The sequence below is a fragment of the Mastomys coucha genome, unplaced genomic scaffold, assembly GCF_008632895.1.
Source record: "Mastomys coucha isolate ucsf_1 unplaced genomic scaffold, UCSF_Mcou_1 pScaffold23, whole genome shotgun sequence".
NCBI lineage: Eukaryota > Metazoa > Chordata > Mammalia > Rodentia > Muridae > Mastomys > Mastomys coucha.
Genome location: NW_022196906.1, coordinates 118147111 through 118165864, shown reverse-complemented (window position 1 = coordinate 118165864; position 18754 = coordinate 118147111).

Sequence of the window (18754 nt, the reverse complement as noted above, 5' to 3'; positions counted from 1 at the left end):
TCAAATAATTCAATGGGAAAAATAGCAAAATATAATAATGGCAAAAACATATAAAATGTTCAATATCATCTGCCATTATGAAATTCAATACTTTAATTTATTAAAAGCTTATTATTAGAACTTACAAATAAAATAAAACCATAGAAAAATTAACCAAATCTACAATCTACATCGCAATGAACTATAAAATTAGAACAGCCAGTCTGAAGCTATAGAACACCCACTTACAGGGGCATACTACAAGAATGACTAAATAATATGTACCATAGCCATACCATGAAAAATCAATGTTGTACAAACTTTTCCTGCATAGATGAACAGATGCCTATTCACCTCACATATGGTACAAACAACAAACCAAAGTTTAGCTTAATGACCAATGAGTATAATCAGGGTTACTTACAGAATTTGTAAAGGGATTTTGTAAAGGGATACCGTATTTGTAAAGGGATACCGTAGCATGATTGAGAGATTATTAGAAAAGGCATTGCCAACTTAACAGTAACTATACCACTGAAGAAAATGTCTCTCTCCTAGCAATTATTAACTCCCTATAAATCTTTAGGAAATATTAGGACCTTGTGACTACCCCTTCCTCCATAATAAAAAGTTAATGATCACAACCTTCTGTAGGTCTTATGCATGTAATCACAGCTTTTGAGCATTCGGGAGAGTAACAACTATGCCATGCCCAGAGAACAGGATTTTATAGTAACTATTTAGCAACAAAAAGGAAAGAAATTGTTAGTCACAATACAAATTAATTCCAAAAGAATTATATGCTAAGTCAAAATGCAATTTCAAAGGATTACATACTATTTGATTCCATTTATGCTGTACTCTTGAAACTATAACATCTTATGAATGGAAATTAAACTAGCAGGTAGTAAAGATAAGGATTGTAGGCAAAGGTGGAATATTAAAGGAAGACATTGTGTATACATGACACTGTTATGTGTCTCAATTTTATCAAAGTCTGTATCCTGTTTGGGATAGTGTATACTTTGTCAGTAGGTTACTATGAAGGAAATTCAGTTAAGGTACTTATGATCTCCAGATCCCTTTGCATCATTTTTTATAACTGTAAGTGAATTAAAATTATTTCAAATCACAAGTTAAATGAAAAAAATCTAAACATGAGTCTAGAGACATGACTGAGTAAAATGAAAGCATGACCACTTGAACTTAAGCCTCCAGAACAACAGAAAAATTCTCACAATCCCAGTGTTGGAGAGGAGGAGACAGGAAGTTTCCTGGGGCTTGCTTGCCAGACAGTCTAGCCAAACTGCCAAGTTCCTGCTTCAATAATATACCTTGTCTCAAAAAATAAATAATCAATTAAGGAAGACACTTGACATCGACCTCTGGTCTTTATACATATGGATGTGCATACACATGTATATTCACATTCCCGGAAAGAAAGAAAAAACTTTTAATCTGGGCATATTGACTCATGCTTATAAACAAAGCATTAAAGAGACCACATAAATTCCAGGAAAGCTGGGCTACAGAAAAAAAAAAGGAAGGAAGGCAAAAAAGGGGAAAGGGAGAGAGGAAGGAGGGAAAAAAGAAAACATAATGAAAATATGTGATGAGACTATGAACATTTAAGGCTCGTAATTTATTGTAATAACAATTAAGTAAAGTTGGAAACAATAGCTGAGGAATCCAAATTCACAACCACTTTACTGCTTGGAATAATAAAGATAAAAATACAGCAGTTTTCATGTAATTTTCATTTTTATATACATCATAATTTTCTTTTTAAAATTTTAAGTAAAATTGCTGTTCTTAACTTTGACATAATTTAGGCATTTAAGGTATCAGTTCTAATTAAAATGTCTTCTGCGGGCAGTGGTGGCACACGCCTTTAATCCCAGCATTTGGGAGGCAAAAGCAGGCAGATTTCTGAGTTCAAAGCCAGCCTGGTCTACAGAGTGAGCTCTAGGACAGCCAGGGCTACTCAGAGAAACCCTGTCTCGAAAAACAAAAAAAAAAAAAAAAAAAAAAAAAACAAAAAAAAACAAAAAAAGAAAGAAAAAAAATGTCTTCTGAGGTCAATAACTAGTAAAGTTCCACCAAGTTCACATATCACTTTAAGACCAGTTTTCCCATCATGTGAACCTTTGAAAACAGACTATATACTACCCATGGCACTCACTACAGGACAAAATATTAAATACTGTCCTTTTTAGAAACTTTACACATAAAATAGTTTCCAGTTTTTAAATGGGAGAAGTTTCTCCCATAGGCATAAGCATTTATTGTATTTTATGCTTGAATTACTGTGCACAATCCCCATCAAGATTAATGAACATATTAATGTCTTAACAATCATAATCAATGAGAAAATTTACTTGCATATATGATAAAAATTAAAATTCAATATTTATAAATACTCAAAAATTTGTAGTACTTAAAATCACATTTGAAAATTGGTTCATCTTTCATTAACAAATGTAATAACTTTTGTAATATAAAATGCAAATGAGTATCAAAACACAAGACGTTTTAAATTAAGAGGTTCAAACTGATACAGCTCAGACAGATATTAGGAGCCATGTTGTCTGCTTCTGTGAAAGCTTGCCTGCCAGGCAGAGTCAAGGCAGGTTAGGGTCTGCTGGCAGATTTCCTGCCTTGCTGACACATGGACCAATAGGAAGGAATATACTTCAGGCTCAAGGTGAGGGACTGAAGGTCTATTAATCTTAGTAGAAGGAACAGGGAGGCCTCCAGATGGGAACAGATATCTTGTGTGTATACCAGCCATTATTTCTGCTAGCTTGTGATTTTACTTCCCATGGCATTGTGAAGTATTAAAAGGCAGAGAAAAATAAGCTCAAGGCTGGTGTGGTGTTAACCTGCAGCCCTCCCGATTCTAACCCTTGCCTCTGAGTCTTCTTTCTGTCTTTTCTATAACTGTCTTCATTCCTCCCTCAGAGGCTGTTTGACTTTATGCAGGCAGGCCCAGTACAGACAGATTACACATAAAGCTGCAGAAAGAAAACATCAGACACAAATCAACAGAAGAGTCCTAAATATGTAAAGCAAAATTGCTACTTCTGTTTGCTTGGAGCTTCATAGACCCTCAGCTAAGCTGGAGGCCTTTGGCATACTCCATGTTCTTAGGCACAGAGAACAAGAGCACAGCCACCCGAGAGTCCCCAGTGCCTTGTTCTTTATGAGTTGCTGGAGCTCCAGAACTTGCTGGTGATAAGCATCTACCCAGAGGGCTCATGGTTCTTACATATCACCATGAAACAGCAAGGGCTACTCTGCCTACTGTTCAGGGCTCTTGACAAGCTTCCTGAGCATACATTGAGCTGTTATGAGTGGCTAGTCATTGTAAGATGCCATCTAGCTATTCCTAGGATAGAGGACACTGACATGTCACAATATGCCATGATCCACTTATGTGTTCCCAGTTGAGAAGTTCTAACACATGAATACATGTTGGAGCTGTTGTAATAGTTGACTGTGTACAAATTCATCACAGAATTACAGGCAAGTTGGAAAAATAATACCATATAGATGATAGTTTATTAAATTACAAAAGGAAAAGAACTGGGTTTGGAAACTAAAAACTAAATTTCTAAATAAATGCCTCGTGAGTTAAAATGAAAGCAGAACAAAAACTACAAAATATTTAAAACAGAATAAAAATAAAAGCATAGATCCATAATCCACTCCTGAAAGCTAAAAGATTCAGAATACTTGTCCTTTTTATCACAGATCATTTGGTGATAATCCTAGCCTGAGGCTACTCACTTTTAATAACATGGCTTCTATCAAAGATAACAAAGAAAAAAGTAAGAAAATGCACAAATAAAAAATATTGCCTTAGAAGCAACAACAGCAACATAAAAGTAGGATAGAAGATATAAATTCCAAGAGAACACCTGCAGCAATTCTGTGCTAATGCATGTGAATATGTGGACAATAGATAGCTTTCCAGATTTACCTTCTAACTGATAAAATATAGAAAAGTGAAATAAACGTGTAAAGGAATTTAATTACTTTTGTCACCCCAGCAGATTTCCAACAAAAGAAATATACATGGCCATAAAAATACACTAAATTTCCTAAAACTTAATCAAATGTGCTGGACAGATGGCAGGTTGTAATTCAGTGGTAAAATATGTGCTTAGCATGCAATAGGTCCTGGGTACCACCTTCAACATACGCACACACACACACACACACACACACACACACACACACACACCACGAGGGAAGAAGGGTGGTAGGATTTGGTAGAATTGTAAGGTGTTAACATTTTATGACCTGGTAAGTAAATGTTATAAGTCTGTTTATAGCAAGTTTTAGAGATGTATAAAATTCACCTGCATATGTAGCAGAGGATGGCCTTGTCTGGCATCAAAGGGAGGGGAGGTCCTTGGACCTGTGAAAGCTTGATGCCCCAGAGTAGGGGAATGCTAGGGTAGTGGGGCAGGAGTGGATGGGTAGGTAGAAGAGCACCCTTGTGGAGGTAGGGGGAGGGAGTGGGATGGGGAGTTTTTTGAGATGAAACCAGGAAAGGGGATAACATTTGAAATGTAAGTAAACAAAATAACCAATAAAATTAAAAAAAAAAATCACCTTGTTCTACTGTGTGGGTTGTACATTAGTTTGGAAAACCCCTTCGTAGAAACATAGCAATATCTAAAACACAATGCTGACCTGATCCAACACTTTGTATTACATCAGCCTAGACAAATTTCAACACCTGTGCCCCCCAAAACACAAAGACCAATTAAATTGATGCAGGAAGAACAAGGAGTGTGCTGAGATTCACAGCGGGGGAGGGAGCAGTGCTTAGTCTCTCCTTGGACTAGAGGGGGGACCAGACTAGAGGGGGGACTGGTATTTTCAGCACCATCGCTCAAGTCTTTCTCTGAGCATAGGCTGTTAAAAGGAGAGAAAAAACAGGGAGACAAGTTTAGCCTAAAGGTCCACTCATCACGATTGCATGGTGAAGGCAGGAAGAGTGGCTACAGATTATGTAGCCAGATGGAGGACACAGATCCAGGCACACTCTGATACTAAGCACAGGTGGCATCAGCCACATTATTATGCACTGTCAACACAAGTGGGTTTCTGAGTTCTAAACAGCAGCCAAGTTCTATCAGTGTGAACTTGCTTAAAAGTTAGCTTCTCCAGTAAGCAGCCAATCTTTTCTGTTCTGTTAAGAGGAAGCTACTGCTATTGTGTTTACTGGTTCAGTTTTTTGCTTTTGTTTTTTGAGACAAGGTCTCACACTGTGGCAAAACTGGCCTTTAAAAACTCGACCTCCAGACTCATCTTCCTGAGTACTGGATTCAAAGGTGCATACCTCCATGTCTGGCTGTGTTTTCATAATTCTAAACATTTAACGAGTGGTTGTTAGAGAAGGATGCTAGAGCAAAAGGTCCTGACCAATGCTTTATATCAAACACAGGAATGCCAGGGAATGGAGTAAGGAATGCATACCCCTGAACTTCTGAAGCTCTTAAAACAAGTAGTTTCAAACCCAAACAGTAAGATCTGCATGTGGCAGTTCATGTCTCTAATCCCAGCACTTGGAGATCTGAAGCACACCAGCCATAAATATGAAACCAGCATGGGACCACATAGTGAGGGGGGAACACCTGTAAGATTACAATAATAATATTGAAGGATTTATTCATCAGACTGTCTTCAGAAGTAACGTAGCTGCTACCTATTTGAGGGGGATACCTGCCTCTGTATCCTGTGAAGGCAGATTCCCACTGTGTCCTGGTTGAGTATAAAGGCATTGACACTGACTGGCTGTACCTCCACAATTCGAAACTTTATTAAAGAATATAAAAGAATTACTTGAAAAAAACCAAACCTGTAAGTAATACTGGTTGCCAACGTTAGTATGAATATGTGTATACTCAAATAAACCCGGTAGTATAACTGTTATTCAGAGCCATGTAAGGGTCCTGTTAGGTTGGGAACATGCAGAATTCTTTCCTAGTCTAAGTACAGTTTAGTAACCAACTACCTAGATAGATTCCAGGTTACAGTGTCCCATTCGCAGGGGTAGTAATGCTTCATTTACGGCTTAATCCGCTAAACTGTCCTTGACAATCCACCCCTCTGCTCTACATTTTAGGAAAAGCCACAGCAGAAAACAATCAAACATATCTGCATTTTGGTTTATATAGTTTCCTCTTTTGGATCTTATTCATTGCTGACCGCTTTATAGCCCATGCTAACCAGGCGGACCCAACCCATCAGGTCTGGACTTGCCACTTCCCTTTATCAAAGCATACACACACTCCTTGCCAAGAGCATTTCTTCCTTTGCAGTTTAGAATTGAGATTTGAAAGTAGATATTTTCACAGTGCCATGTCTAAAGTTTTAGCTGGTATTCCCCTGCTAAACACTTCATAAATCTTGTGAAACTTAAAAACTAGTGAGCTAACATTTTCTTGTGCAACATTGCTACAAAATGTCTGCTTTCTCTCTTCCTCCTTCCTTTTCTTGTTAAAGCCTCCAATACCCTAATATTGATGTGACTGTGGTTTTAGATCTACCTTGTTTGTGGTCAATGAAGCACTCTCTATAATGGAGGAATTTGAGGCTTGATCATGGAAGTCCAAGTAGGTGATTTTGGTTTGTGATTCTACCAAAAGTCACTAGAGAAACGATTAATGTTACTGGCTCATCTCACTGGCTCTTAAATTTTCATACAGGTCTCATCTGAGTTCATTTTAATCTACTTCCATTATTTTTTCTTTGACCTAAAAAGTTCTATTTTTTTTTATTTTATTGGTTATTTTGTTTACTTACATTTCAAATGTTATTCTCCTTCCTCGTTTCCTCTCCAACCCCCCCCCCATTTCACCCCTCTCTCCTGCCTCTATGAGGGTGCTCCCCCACCCACCTAGCTACTCCTGCCCCACCACCCTAGCATTCCCCTACACTGGGGCAGCAATCCTTCATAGGACCAAGGACTTCCCCTCCCTTTGATGCCAGACAAGGCCATCCTCTGCTACATATGCAGCTGGAGCTGTGGGTCCCTTCATGTGGAGGACAGCTGAAATACCCAACAAAGGGGAGAGAAAACCTGTAGAGACCATATCCAGAGGTTAGGCATGGCCCTGGAATTGCTCCTGTCTAAAGGAAATACTGGGACAAAGAGTGAAGCAGAGACTGAAAGAAAGGCCATCCAGAGCCTACCCCACCTGGGGATCCATCCCATATGCAGCCACCAAACCCAGATGCTATTGATGATGCCAAGAAGTGCTTGCTGACAGAAGTCCAATATGGATGTTTCCTGAGAGGCTTGGTCAGAGCCTTACCGATACAGATGCGGATGCTTGCAGACAACAATTGGACTGAGCATGGGGTCCCCAATGGAGGAACTAGGGGAAGGACTAAAAGATCTGAAGGGGTTTGCAACCCCATAGGAAGAACAACAATATCAATCAACCAGACCCCCTAGAGCTCCCAGGAACTAAACCACCAACCAAAGTTCTATTTTTCATCTTAATAGATTAGAGCATGAGCTCTGTGTTTAGTGTTTCCATGTTGAGAAGGCATTGCCTCTAGAACCTCAGTTTCCCCAAGAGCAAAGAGAAAGATGGCTGTACTGCATTTCAGAAAATCTATAGATGTCATGAAGTTGCTTCTTACTCTTTACACTGTGTGGTTAAAACAACAACAACAACAACAACAAAGGAAGCCACCCACCCAGATGCTTGCAGTTTTGGCATCACCTATTTCATTATGACTCTAAGGAAGTGGCATTAAAGATAACTGAGAATACAAAAAAAATAGTCTCTCTCAAGTACAGCAAAGTGTTTAAAGTGTTTTTTGAGTCCTACCTGGTTCCTCACACTTGCCCTTGTTAATGACAAAGAGTTTCTGCAAGGTATGGAGGAGGACAAGACTGCTTTGCTGGCACTATGTTGGTTTAGGAATGTAATTTTGAGAAGCATTATATCTTATGCCTGGACTCAAAGCTAACAAATTCTCTAATGCCAGACTCTGCACTTGCTGTCTTTCCCAACTTCCTAACTGATGTTACACATGAGAAAAGTCCCACTTGCACACCCATGATTCAGGAAAGGGCACCTCAGTAGAGACAAGTGTCTCAGGCTTCACAATGAATACATCACCCCAAGTGTGGGCACCTGAGCAATTCCTAGAATAACAGAGCTGAGACACAGAAGTTTTAGACTCTTGGTATGTCATCCTTTAGATATTAGAAGCTACATGTAATTATGGGAGAGGCTCATACTAAGAGAGAAGTAGAGAAGCTAGGGGAAGGGACCTCCTGCTTCCCAAGGATCCCTCTTATCTGTCAGCTGACCACTTTTGAGATTCTTTTACACATCTGTCTTCAAATATCACAAAGTTCCCTATATTCTTCAAATACATTACTTTTAAATTGTTGTCTTAAATTATTGCCTTTCATGTTTGTAGGCCCATCATGTACCTTGGTAGGTAGCAAGAGTTTCCATTTCCTAGGATACTACTATTCCAGGACTTTACTTGGAAAGCCTTAAAAGTAGGCTCCTCCTTATTTCTATTTATATAATAGTAACCAGAGAACAGGTTGTTCTTTGTACTCTTCCAGATAAATTGGTTTATATATTTTAATGATCCACTTTCTGCAATGATACTCTGAGGGAGAAGGATGTTGTAATTCTACTTTACAGATAAGAAAACTGTTGCTGTGAGAGGTCTAAGTAACATGTCCAACTTCCCTGTTGCAAAGATGGCAGAGCCAGGAATTAAAAGGGCAGAATATTCTGATTTGGGAGCTCACTTTCATAGTTTGTGCTCCATCTCACTTCTCATTCCACCAGCCACTCTAGATTTGTCATAAACTCCAGGACTCATCACCATGCCCTAGACATGGCCCTCTGTGTTTCTGTTCACACTGGTTATCCCCAGATGCCTCTCTGAATTCTTTGCCCAAACTTTCCTACAAAACCCACAGATTTCCTAATCCCTACTTCCTGTCCAAACTGTTTATAACAGCTTCCTCCTTTGAGCAGCTGTGACACTTCATATTAGTTTTACTATATTTTACATTTCGAGGTCACTTGTCTTTATAGCTCCATTGCAAAAATTACCAGATCCCTAAAGGGGGACACTTGTTTGTGGTAGTTTCAACTTGCCTCCTCTTTTCCCAGAATGTAGTATAGTCTCTCAAAACTATACAGATGTCTGAGAAGTTAAATTACAAAAATAGGGAAGGAGGTAGGTAGAAAGTGGATCTTATCTTGACAAAGTTTCTTGGGGCAATTTGGATCTAGGAAGGATGTACAGAGAATAAATGTCAGGCTAGAAAGAGGTATAACTTCAAGTAAAGTAACTTTTCTCTGTTAACATGAGTTCAAAAGGAGGATGGTAACCGAGCAGGCAACAACAACAAAAAAAAAAATCACAGAACCAGGGATAGGTGAGCCCTTCAGCTCTGAAAGGGAGTTAAAGAGTAAAGTATAGTATCTGACTGCCATGCATGCTTATGTGAGTATTTTCATTCCTTTGCCCATGTTGCAATCCACCTCAGGTCCCACTGCCAATTCTCTGCACCTTTTGTTTAGTCTAAATATCTGAGGTTCCACAAGCTGACCCAAATCACCTCTTTTCATAGCCATGATTACATTCAAGACAGAACTTCTTGCTGCAGGACCAGCAAATAAGACTTAAACACACAGCCATTCTTGATACTGGATTCAAAGGTAAACTTGTCTTTAAAAAGACACAGAAGTAATGTAGCCTATATCAGCATATTTCACACAAGGTCATCTTGAAAGTAACAAATAAGTTTAGAAAGCCCCTTCTATCAGGTGCCTCCATTAAAAGTCTCATATTAGTGTTGAAGGGTTAAATGACTAAAGGAGAACATCTTCCAGGGCTTCTAAGTGTGCAAAGATTTTCTGCTTCTCAGTCACATTTTTCTCTGCTGCTTTTAACTGAAGTGCTATAAAGCTCTTGGAAGCAACTAGGGCAAATTAATGGCAGTCTTTCACAAATCTCATGGAGTATAAATGGCAGTTCACTTAACAGGCAGTTCTGAAATAAAATAGTCTTCAATATAGACTGATGGCGACCATCACATATCATAGTTAATAGAATGTCTAATTGGAGAGAGGTGGCTAGGATGACATCTGACTCAAATTAGGTACTCTATAATGCATTTAAGAGAATATCCTCATGAATGCAAAGAACAGCTAGATAGCAAAAGTAAAGGGCAGGGAAAGAAAGCCAGATAGGAAGTTGGTGAGATGACTCAGTGGTTAAGAGCACTCTCTGACTGCTCTTCCAAAGGTCCTGAGTTCAAATACCAGCAACCAACCACACGGTGGCTCACAACAATCTGTAATGAAATCTGATGCCCTCTTCTGGTGTGTCTAAAAACAGCTACAGTGTACTTACATATAATAATAATAAATCTTAAAAAAGAAAGAAAGAAAAAAGAAAGCCAAAAAGGAAAAAAGGCCAGAGATGCACCTTGTAAGATGTCTCCAGATTTGCTAAAAAGCAATGACATGCTTCTCAGAACCTAGAAGGTGGATGGAGAGTACACATCTCTTCCTAAGAAAAGCTTTGTCTCGCTGAGCAGCAAGGCAAGCTCTGTGAGTGTGAAGAGTTGTGGAGAAGTCCTAGGACAGGCAGTAAGAGGCAGGAAACAGGCCTAGGCTGGACATCTTTGAACCTCATCTATGTGAGGCTTACTGGATCCCAGTGGGAAGGACAGCAGTTGGACATGATGCCAAAACATATCCAAAAAACACCTCTAAAAATACCCTGAAATCTTCAAGCATTGTCCAATAAGGTTGCATTATCACAACTGATGCTATCTTTAGTTCCAGGAGCTGAAGAACAGAGAAGCTGCAAACTTAACTGATGATTACAAGTGATAAAGTATAATAACCTGGTGACAGCATCACCATGAATACATACCTCAGATGATACAGGAAATAGCAAACCTAACTCCCAATCAACCTCATCTGGAAACAAGTTACTCCTTAGCACTGTTTACTTGCCAAAGAGTGACCACAGGAAATGTAGAGGAGTGACTGTGTTTTAACTGTGACATTAAAAGTAAAAGACAAACAAACCACCTTATCACAGCAGAGAGTTGTGATCATTCAACATTGGACCATTCGGCATTTGTCTCACCTGTGTAGTGAACTGTCCTATAGCTTAGTATTGTTTTAATAACCTAATAGTACTTTGGTCACTGAACAGGGCTTGTTCTTTGTTCTAGTTTGTCCATCTTTTAACTTCTGTTGTATACAGTACAGAATTCCACTTGTAATATCATTCTCTCCTACTTTTATTTCCCTTTTGCTTCTATTCCCTGATCTGATAACATAACATTTTAAAGCTATTCTTTATAAAACTGTTAATGCTGCTTAATTAAGACATTGAACTGAGCACAGGGTCCCCAATGCGCTCCCCAGTGGAGGAGTTAGAGAAAGGACTGAAGGAGCTGAAAGGGTTTGCAACCCCATAGGAAGAACAATAATATCAATGAACCAGACCCCCTAGAGCTCCCAGGGACTAAACTACCAAGAAGTACACATGGAGGGACCCATGACTCCAGCCACATATGTAGCAGAGAATGGCCTTGTTGGGCATCAAAGGGAGGAGAGGTCCTTGGTCCTGTGAAGGCTCCATGCCCCAGTGTAGGGGAATTTGAGACCAGAGAGGAGGGAGAGGGAGGGTGAGGAAGAAGCAGCGGGAAGGGGGATGGGATAGGTGGTTTCAGGGGAGGGACCGGAAAAGGGGATAACATTTGAAATGTAAATAAAGAAAATATCCAATAAAAAAGAAAGGAAAAGAAAAGAAAAACATTAGAGAGAGCTGTTCTCCACCTGCCTACTCCCCTAGGCAGCCACTCTCTTCTCTGTCCACTGCTGTTATCTGGAACCATGGAAGCTAGACCTCAGGAAACCCTAGAGGTTTGCAAATCTGATCCAGCTTGAGTCATATGAATTATGTATGCTAAGTGTGCAGTGTCTTAAACAATAGTGGCATTACTGAGAGGCAAGGTAACCAAGACAAACATTTATCACTAATCTATTTTTGATTTAGAAGTCAATTGGGTTACCTGGAGTACCCTGAGCAAAAAGAAATGATTTTCAGCCCATGTGAATTAATTTATATTACACACACACACACACACAATATATATATATATATATATATATATATATATATATATTCCATATACACATACATGTGTGTGTGTGTATGAAAGGAACCACAGGTGAAGAGAGAGAAGAGTTGAAATGAAATAAAAGAATATAGATGATTTTAGGTAGGAAATGAAATAAAGAAGAGGAAGGTCCATCTTGGGAGTAGGAAGGGAAATCAGTACAGAAGGAGGAGGGACAAAGAACACTGAGAGTATTTTATAAAGCCACAAGGAAAAATATTGTTTTACATTTACCTATTGCAGCTGGATGTGTTGATGTATTATTCAGTTACCAAAGAATTAAATAAAAAATTTAAACAACTTAGGTGAAACCATATAATAAATCTACATTCTTTACAGAATTAAAAGACTTTAATAATTATGAAAAATATAAATTCTGTTTTATTTATATATAAAATTTTATATGCATAAGTAGGAGAATGATTATTCCAAAATAAGATGGTGCTTGCCAAATGTGGTGATAGTGAGGTTCATTTTAACCAGTACTTATTGACTTCCTGCCAATGATGAGCTTAGTGTTAAGCTCATCACACTTCCTACCCTTCCCCACATCCTCTCAATACTGTTATTTGACGGTTTCTGGTTAATCACTAATTTTAGTTCATGCTATTGCAATTGCATAAATATCAAGCTCCTCTGACTTGCTGTTTCATGTTCATTAATGGTGGACTTTTCTCCACATTTAGTTAGCTTCTACTTTCATATTTACTACAGATCTTCTAAATTTCTTCAGTTTAATCTGCCATGGACCAAATAATAACCTTTCAAAATACTCAAAATTCCAAGTTTCTTGTTTTCCTTGGCTGGTTGCTCAGAGACCTTAGATGCCTCCTTGCCATGCTTCTGTGTAGAAAAACAAAATAATAACAACAGTAACAAAAAACATTACTTCTGTTCTGCTGAAGTGTGTATTTTGTCTCTTCTGGAGAAAATGTAAATTGATGGTAAAATTCTAAATCCTTACTTTTCCAAATCTGTCCATATTCTGTCCATAGCATATCTAATAATTTGGCTCTAATAGTAACACAGATGTGCCACCATCCTTTACCATCCAAAGTGCTGTTAAAAATCAAACAATATGCCTCAGTTTATGTCTCCTAATGTCTGTCCTTTGAACAACTTTCATCAGTTCTGAGGGAGCTATCTCTATGTACATTTATCTTGCTAGACATCTGGAGCCTGTTCATTATAAAGACCTTTGACTACTTCTAGAAACTTTCTCTGAATCGCTCCTCCTACTGCTTTGTGATAACATTCTTGCCAAAACTGTTTTTAATATTTTCAAGCCTCCTAGTCAAAAATTTTAAACCACCTAATTTTATGACCACTATTTTTTCCTTATCTCCCTGTGGACATTCTTCTAAAAATGGCAATATTGCACAATAGTTAAGACCTGGGCTCTGATGCCAGATCCTAGCTTCAGATTCCATTGCATGCCTCCAGGTGAAATAATGCTATGCTCCCTTCTACAAGAAAAAATCTTAGGCTGTTACTAGACTCCAGGGAAACTGTTTGACTATGTATGAGCCACCAGATTACAATAACATTCAGTTGTTTATTATGAACTGACAACCTTCTGACTTACTTTACAAAACAAAACAAAACAAAACAAAATGGAGCAGTTGCTGGTCTGTTTGTGTACTGGACACTATGTGAAGATCTGTGGGGCCCTGGCCTGGCCACAGCAGCTAAAGAGCTGTAAGGGAAGGGGGAGTCCACCTAGGCAAGCTGCCAAGTCTCTTCTGCAGCCACAGCAGACAGCTGTGACCAGGCCACTGAGTGGGAAGTGACTGTGGTAGGCTCGAGCCGGTTCCAGTGACAAGGGAGAGAATTTCTCTTCCCCAAAGTATTGCAGTTCTATATGACAGATGCTCTCAGATAGTCCTTGATGAAATACATTGTGCATGCTGTATTCCTTGTAGACAGGGTCTTATATATATTTTGGGGTGTGGTGGGGTCTAAAGTCATATGCTTTATATTGGCTTGGTCTGAGATGTTAGGGTTGCCTCATCTGCATATGGAGGGGCTTTGAGTGCTGCCCCTATGTGACTGATTGTCATAGTCCTCTCCATGGGGTGTCATGGTCATGCGTTCCAGGACAGGAACCTGGTTAGGAGTAGATGAAACTCCTACCATTCTTAGGTATGAGGGTTTGGGGTTCCTTAGTCCACTCAACCTTACCAAGTTTTTGTCTGGTGACACAGTTCCACTTGTCCCATAAGAGTCAAACACTACAGACTCATAATGGAAAATGGCATACACAGAATCAAATCCATAAAGCTTTATGAAGGCACCATGGCAGACCATTCATACCAGCTTTAACTTGATCCCAATATCCTGCCATCCTCAGGTTTGTATGCTCACAAGAATGATTGGTCTGAGGATGTACTCATTCTTACCTACCCCTCTTATAGATTATCATTCATAGCCCTTCTCTGGGGCAGCCCTCAAGAACAGAAAGAAAATCAAATAAGTACAGTTGTTTTAAGCCAGTTTGCATACACACTGTTATGCAGCTATAGATTACCTGTTCTATCCCATCTCCACCTCTAGTCCTTATCTTTGAAAAGATTGTCTTCTAAGGTGCTAGATCATCAGACTTTATGATCTTCCCTAAAACAGGAGGCTGGTATTTTCTCTGGGTTTATTTGACATTGTCAGACATGTATCACCACATTCAGGATTTTTATTACTCCTACTCCCCAAATTCACTCATTACGCTTCTGGTGACAATATGACCCATTGCAGTATCCCATTAGAAGTTGTGATAGTGAAGTCACTGCAGACCAGAATGAAGCAAGTCATCTAGTAATATCTTAGTCCTGCCACAAAACAGCAAAGTGCTCTCCAGAGCTGTGGATGTAGCCTGATAATAAAAAAATTGCCTAGCATGTGCAAGCCCCTGAATTCAGTGAAATTACAGATGGAAAGGGAGGAATGGAGGGAGAGAGGAAGAAGGAAGGGAGGGAGGGAGGGAGGGAGGGAGGAAGGGAGGGAGAAAGGAAGAAAGGAAGGAAGGAAGGAAGGAAAAAAGGAAAAGGAAAAGAAAAACAAGAAAAATCTGCCTTAGTAGTCCAAAGCAAGCTACTTCTTCAGATGGCCTTCTACATATACCCAATGCATAAAATTAAACAAACCAACCAACCAAACAAACAAATAAAAGAATTTCCTGATTAAAGGGCAACAAACTCCAGCCTCATAAGGACCTTTATGAGGATACACCCTCCCCATTGCAGTATCCCATTAGAAATTGTGATAGTGAAGTCACTGCAAACCAGAATGAAGCAAGCCACCTAGTAATATCTTTCCTTTATCTATTAAACTGTTGAAAGCTGCAGTTCCTTCCCTTTCTATATGTTCGATCTCTTTCAGAGTCCTCTAGATAGACATGGAACTTGACCAGACCGCTGTAGAGTTGCCTATTTGCTTTCAGGGCCTTATGGAATCAACTCCATCACTTACAAGTCTTTCTGCCATCAGCACTCAAATGTTGTCTTCCATTTCCTGAAATTTCTTGACCCTGAATTCATAATCCATTTATGTTTCATGTCATGTCATAAAACATTTGTGTGTTATTTTTGCCATCCAATCAATTCCTTCTCTTTGAGATAACTTTTTATCATTTTATCAATGAAAGTATATTTTAAAGTATAAGTAAAAAGACCGTATTATCCCTATCCTGATTACTTCAAGGAACACCTGGTCTTTCATACCCACTTTGTATAACCAGCATTTGAACCAGACTTGTATGATCCCCACAGCAATCTTTTAATTGGCCTACTTTGGAGCAAGATGGGATCATCAGCATTGAATCAAACAGGTCCTGGGATATCTGGGATGCCTAGTGATGCCACAGCATTTGTAATGAGCCAGGGCCATACCCCATGGCCACAAGGTAATAGACGATCAGAGATTGCCCTTGCCTCTAGACCTCTCCGACTAGTTCATCTGCTCTGTTTTATGCTAACCATTTCTCTCTGAATGCCCCTTGTCTATTCCTAACTTGCCTCTGCTTAGTCCATACCCCTGTTTTCCACAAGTTTTAGCATCCTGCCTTTAAGATGTGGCCCTCCAGGAAGTTATCCCTGAACACTTAACTTCACACTTATCATATTTTTTCTTTTATTACCAATTTCCTTCCTATGCTTAATGTTGTCTCCTTGTGCCACCCAGATTCCCAGAAGAAAACAATTGACATACTCAAATTTGGCGATTTGAGGAGAGTTAACAAGAAGATAGCAGGGGGATAGGAAAATATATTACTTTGAGGTACTGGATTGTGTGGCTTAAGAGGAGAAAATTAGAAGGACCTCTGTACACAAGAAATATGACCTATAGAATTGAGTAATAAATAGATCTTCCTCACTTCTCTATCTACTTCCAGTTCCTCTAGTCTAAGAAACTGTTGGTCGTAGTGTCAGATTTCAAAATATATATTGGGCCATGTCCATTAGAGGCTACAACCTCTGCATTTTACAAAGTTTCATGCATGCACTGGCATCCAGGCTCCATCCATCCCCAAGAAGCAGAAAATATAATGAGGATGGGCTGCATGGTCTTGTCTTTCTCTTACGTAGGTCTTAAGCTATAACCAGCCTTACCAAAGCCCTGCCTCAAAGGAAAGTAGAAATTGACCCAGATAATAAACAAGTATTTCCTGCATGCTGTCACTCTTTTCTGTTGTCATTGCATCACACTTTTCCTGGAGATACAAATAGCACCTCCTAGTGTTCTGTGTTGTAATATCATCAAAAGCCCACCTTTCTTGGCACATGATCACACTCTGCCTGGGGTTGGCTGTGGCCAAGGCATGGTCATTGGTCTGTGCCCTCTAGTGTTACCATTTTCTACTGCAGCTGTAGTGAAAGGAGATGGTGACAAGGAAAGAACTTGATCTGAGAAAGGTTGGAGTCAATTTTTTTGTCTAACTGTGCTTCTGAATTGCTGTGTCTTCCTCATTTGAGACCCCAGCCCACCTAACTCCAGCTTTTTTGTGCCCATACATCAGTATATCTGTCCTTTCTTCAAGCCTTTACCATCCCAAACAGTTCCTAGAGCTTTGCTAGACATGACACTCATGTCTGTGTTATATATACATTTTAATTCATGGGATTTTTTTCCTTTTTCCCAATTCTTTGCCAGGTTCTGGGGAATCTATGGTTTGAATCAGCAGAATTCACAGAGTATAAACTTTACAGTGATGCCTCACTGTCCCTTTAACTTCAACTGGAGGCTGTCCCTCTAGATCTAAAAGAATCCTTAGGCTGTCCTATAATGTTTTGTCATCACATTGAGGTGCAAAAGTACCATGATTTTCTGAAGTCACAAAAGAATTTCAACTTTTGAGAAAGGCTCCAGCGTATGCAATTTGTTTCTTTGAGACTTGGCTGAGAACATGGAAAGCATTAAGTAAGTATCTGCTGAATGAAAGAATAAATGATACATGAGCAAATGAATATAAAGGCAACACCACCCTTAATACCCCTTGCCAAACAATGGTCCAACTGCTAATGGGGATGATGCATCTCTACCTCTCTTCTCTTCCTTTCTTTCTGCAATCTTCTTTACAGAACTTGAGCTGTCAATTCCTCCTTCTCTCTGATTATTTAACAAAGTCTGAGTCTACTTGGGACATGAGGAGCCTAAAGATGTTCTCCCCCAATTCCTTTATTGTCCAGCAGAGGACATTGGGACTAAAAGAAGTGAAATAAGTTGTTCCAGGTCAGAGGGTAAAATTATGGCTTGAAACTTCTAATGCTGTTAGGATGCCTGAGTCTTAACATCCAAACAGAAACATAACTTTTTATATTCTAGTATAATTCTAAGACTATTTTTTAAATAAGAAATGTGTTTCTATGACTCAACATCCAAAAGATACAAAAGGTCACCCCACTTTTTCTGTTCTTTAGCCAACAGTATTTCTCTTAAAGCTAGCCACTGGCAACAGTTTCATATGTTTCCTATAGAATGGCACGTGCATCTAAAAGTAACAGTGTGTGTGGGCATGTGGGAATGTGCATGTTTGTGTCCCAATGTTGACAGCTTGGTCCCCAGAATGGGACTATTGAAAGGCAGGCATTAAAGAAGTTGAGTTAGTGGAATGTCTTCTAGTCAGTGAACATCGCCTTCCAAAAGGGACTGTAGGACCCAGTCACCTTCTTAGAACATATGTAAGTGGTTTTCTCCAAAACATGCTCTCTACTGTTACCAGAGGCCCAAAATTTAGAGCTGTTGAGACTTGTCATGGAATCTTCAGATGCATAACCTCAATGTATTCCTTCTTTTTATAAATTACTGCAGATATTTCACTGTATCAATGCAAAGCTGACCAATATACTATTTTTTTTCAGAGATAGGTTTCTTTTAGTGTTTCAACTTTTTCCCTTGGTCAGATTCTCCTTGGTGTGTTTCTCACACCTATTACCACCTGCTAGTCTTACCTTCCCTCCATTCTTGACTCACTTCCTACTTTACCACCTTGGGTAGTTACGGGGCTTCCGAACCATCTTCTATGTATTGCCATATTTTCTTTTCTTTTTTTTTTCATTTTCCTTTTTTTTTTAT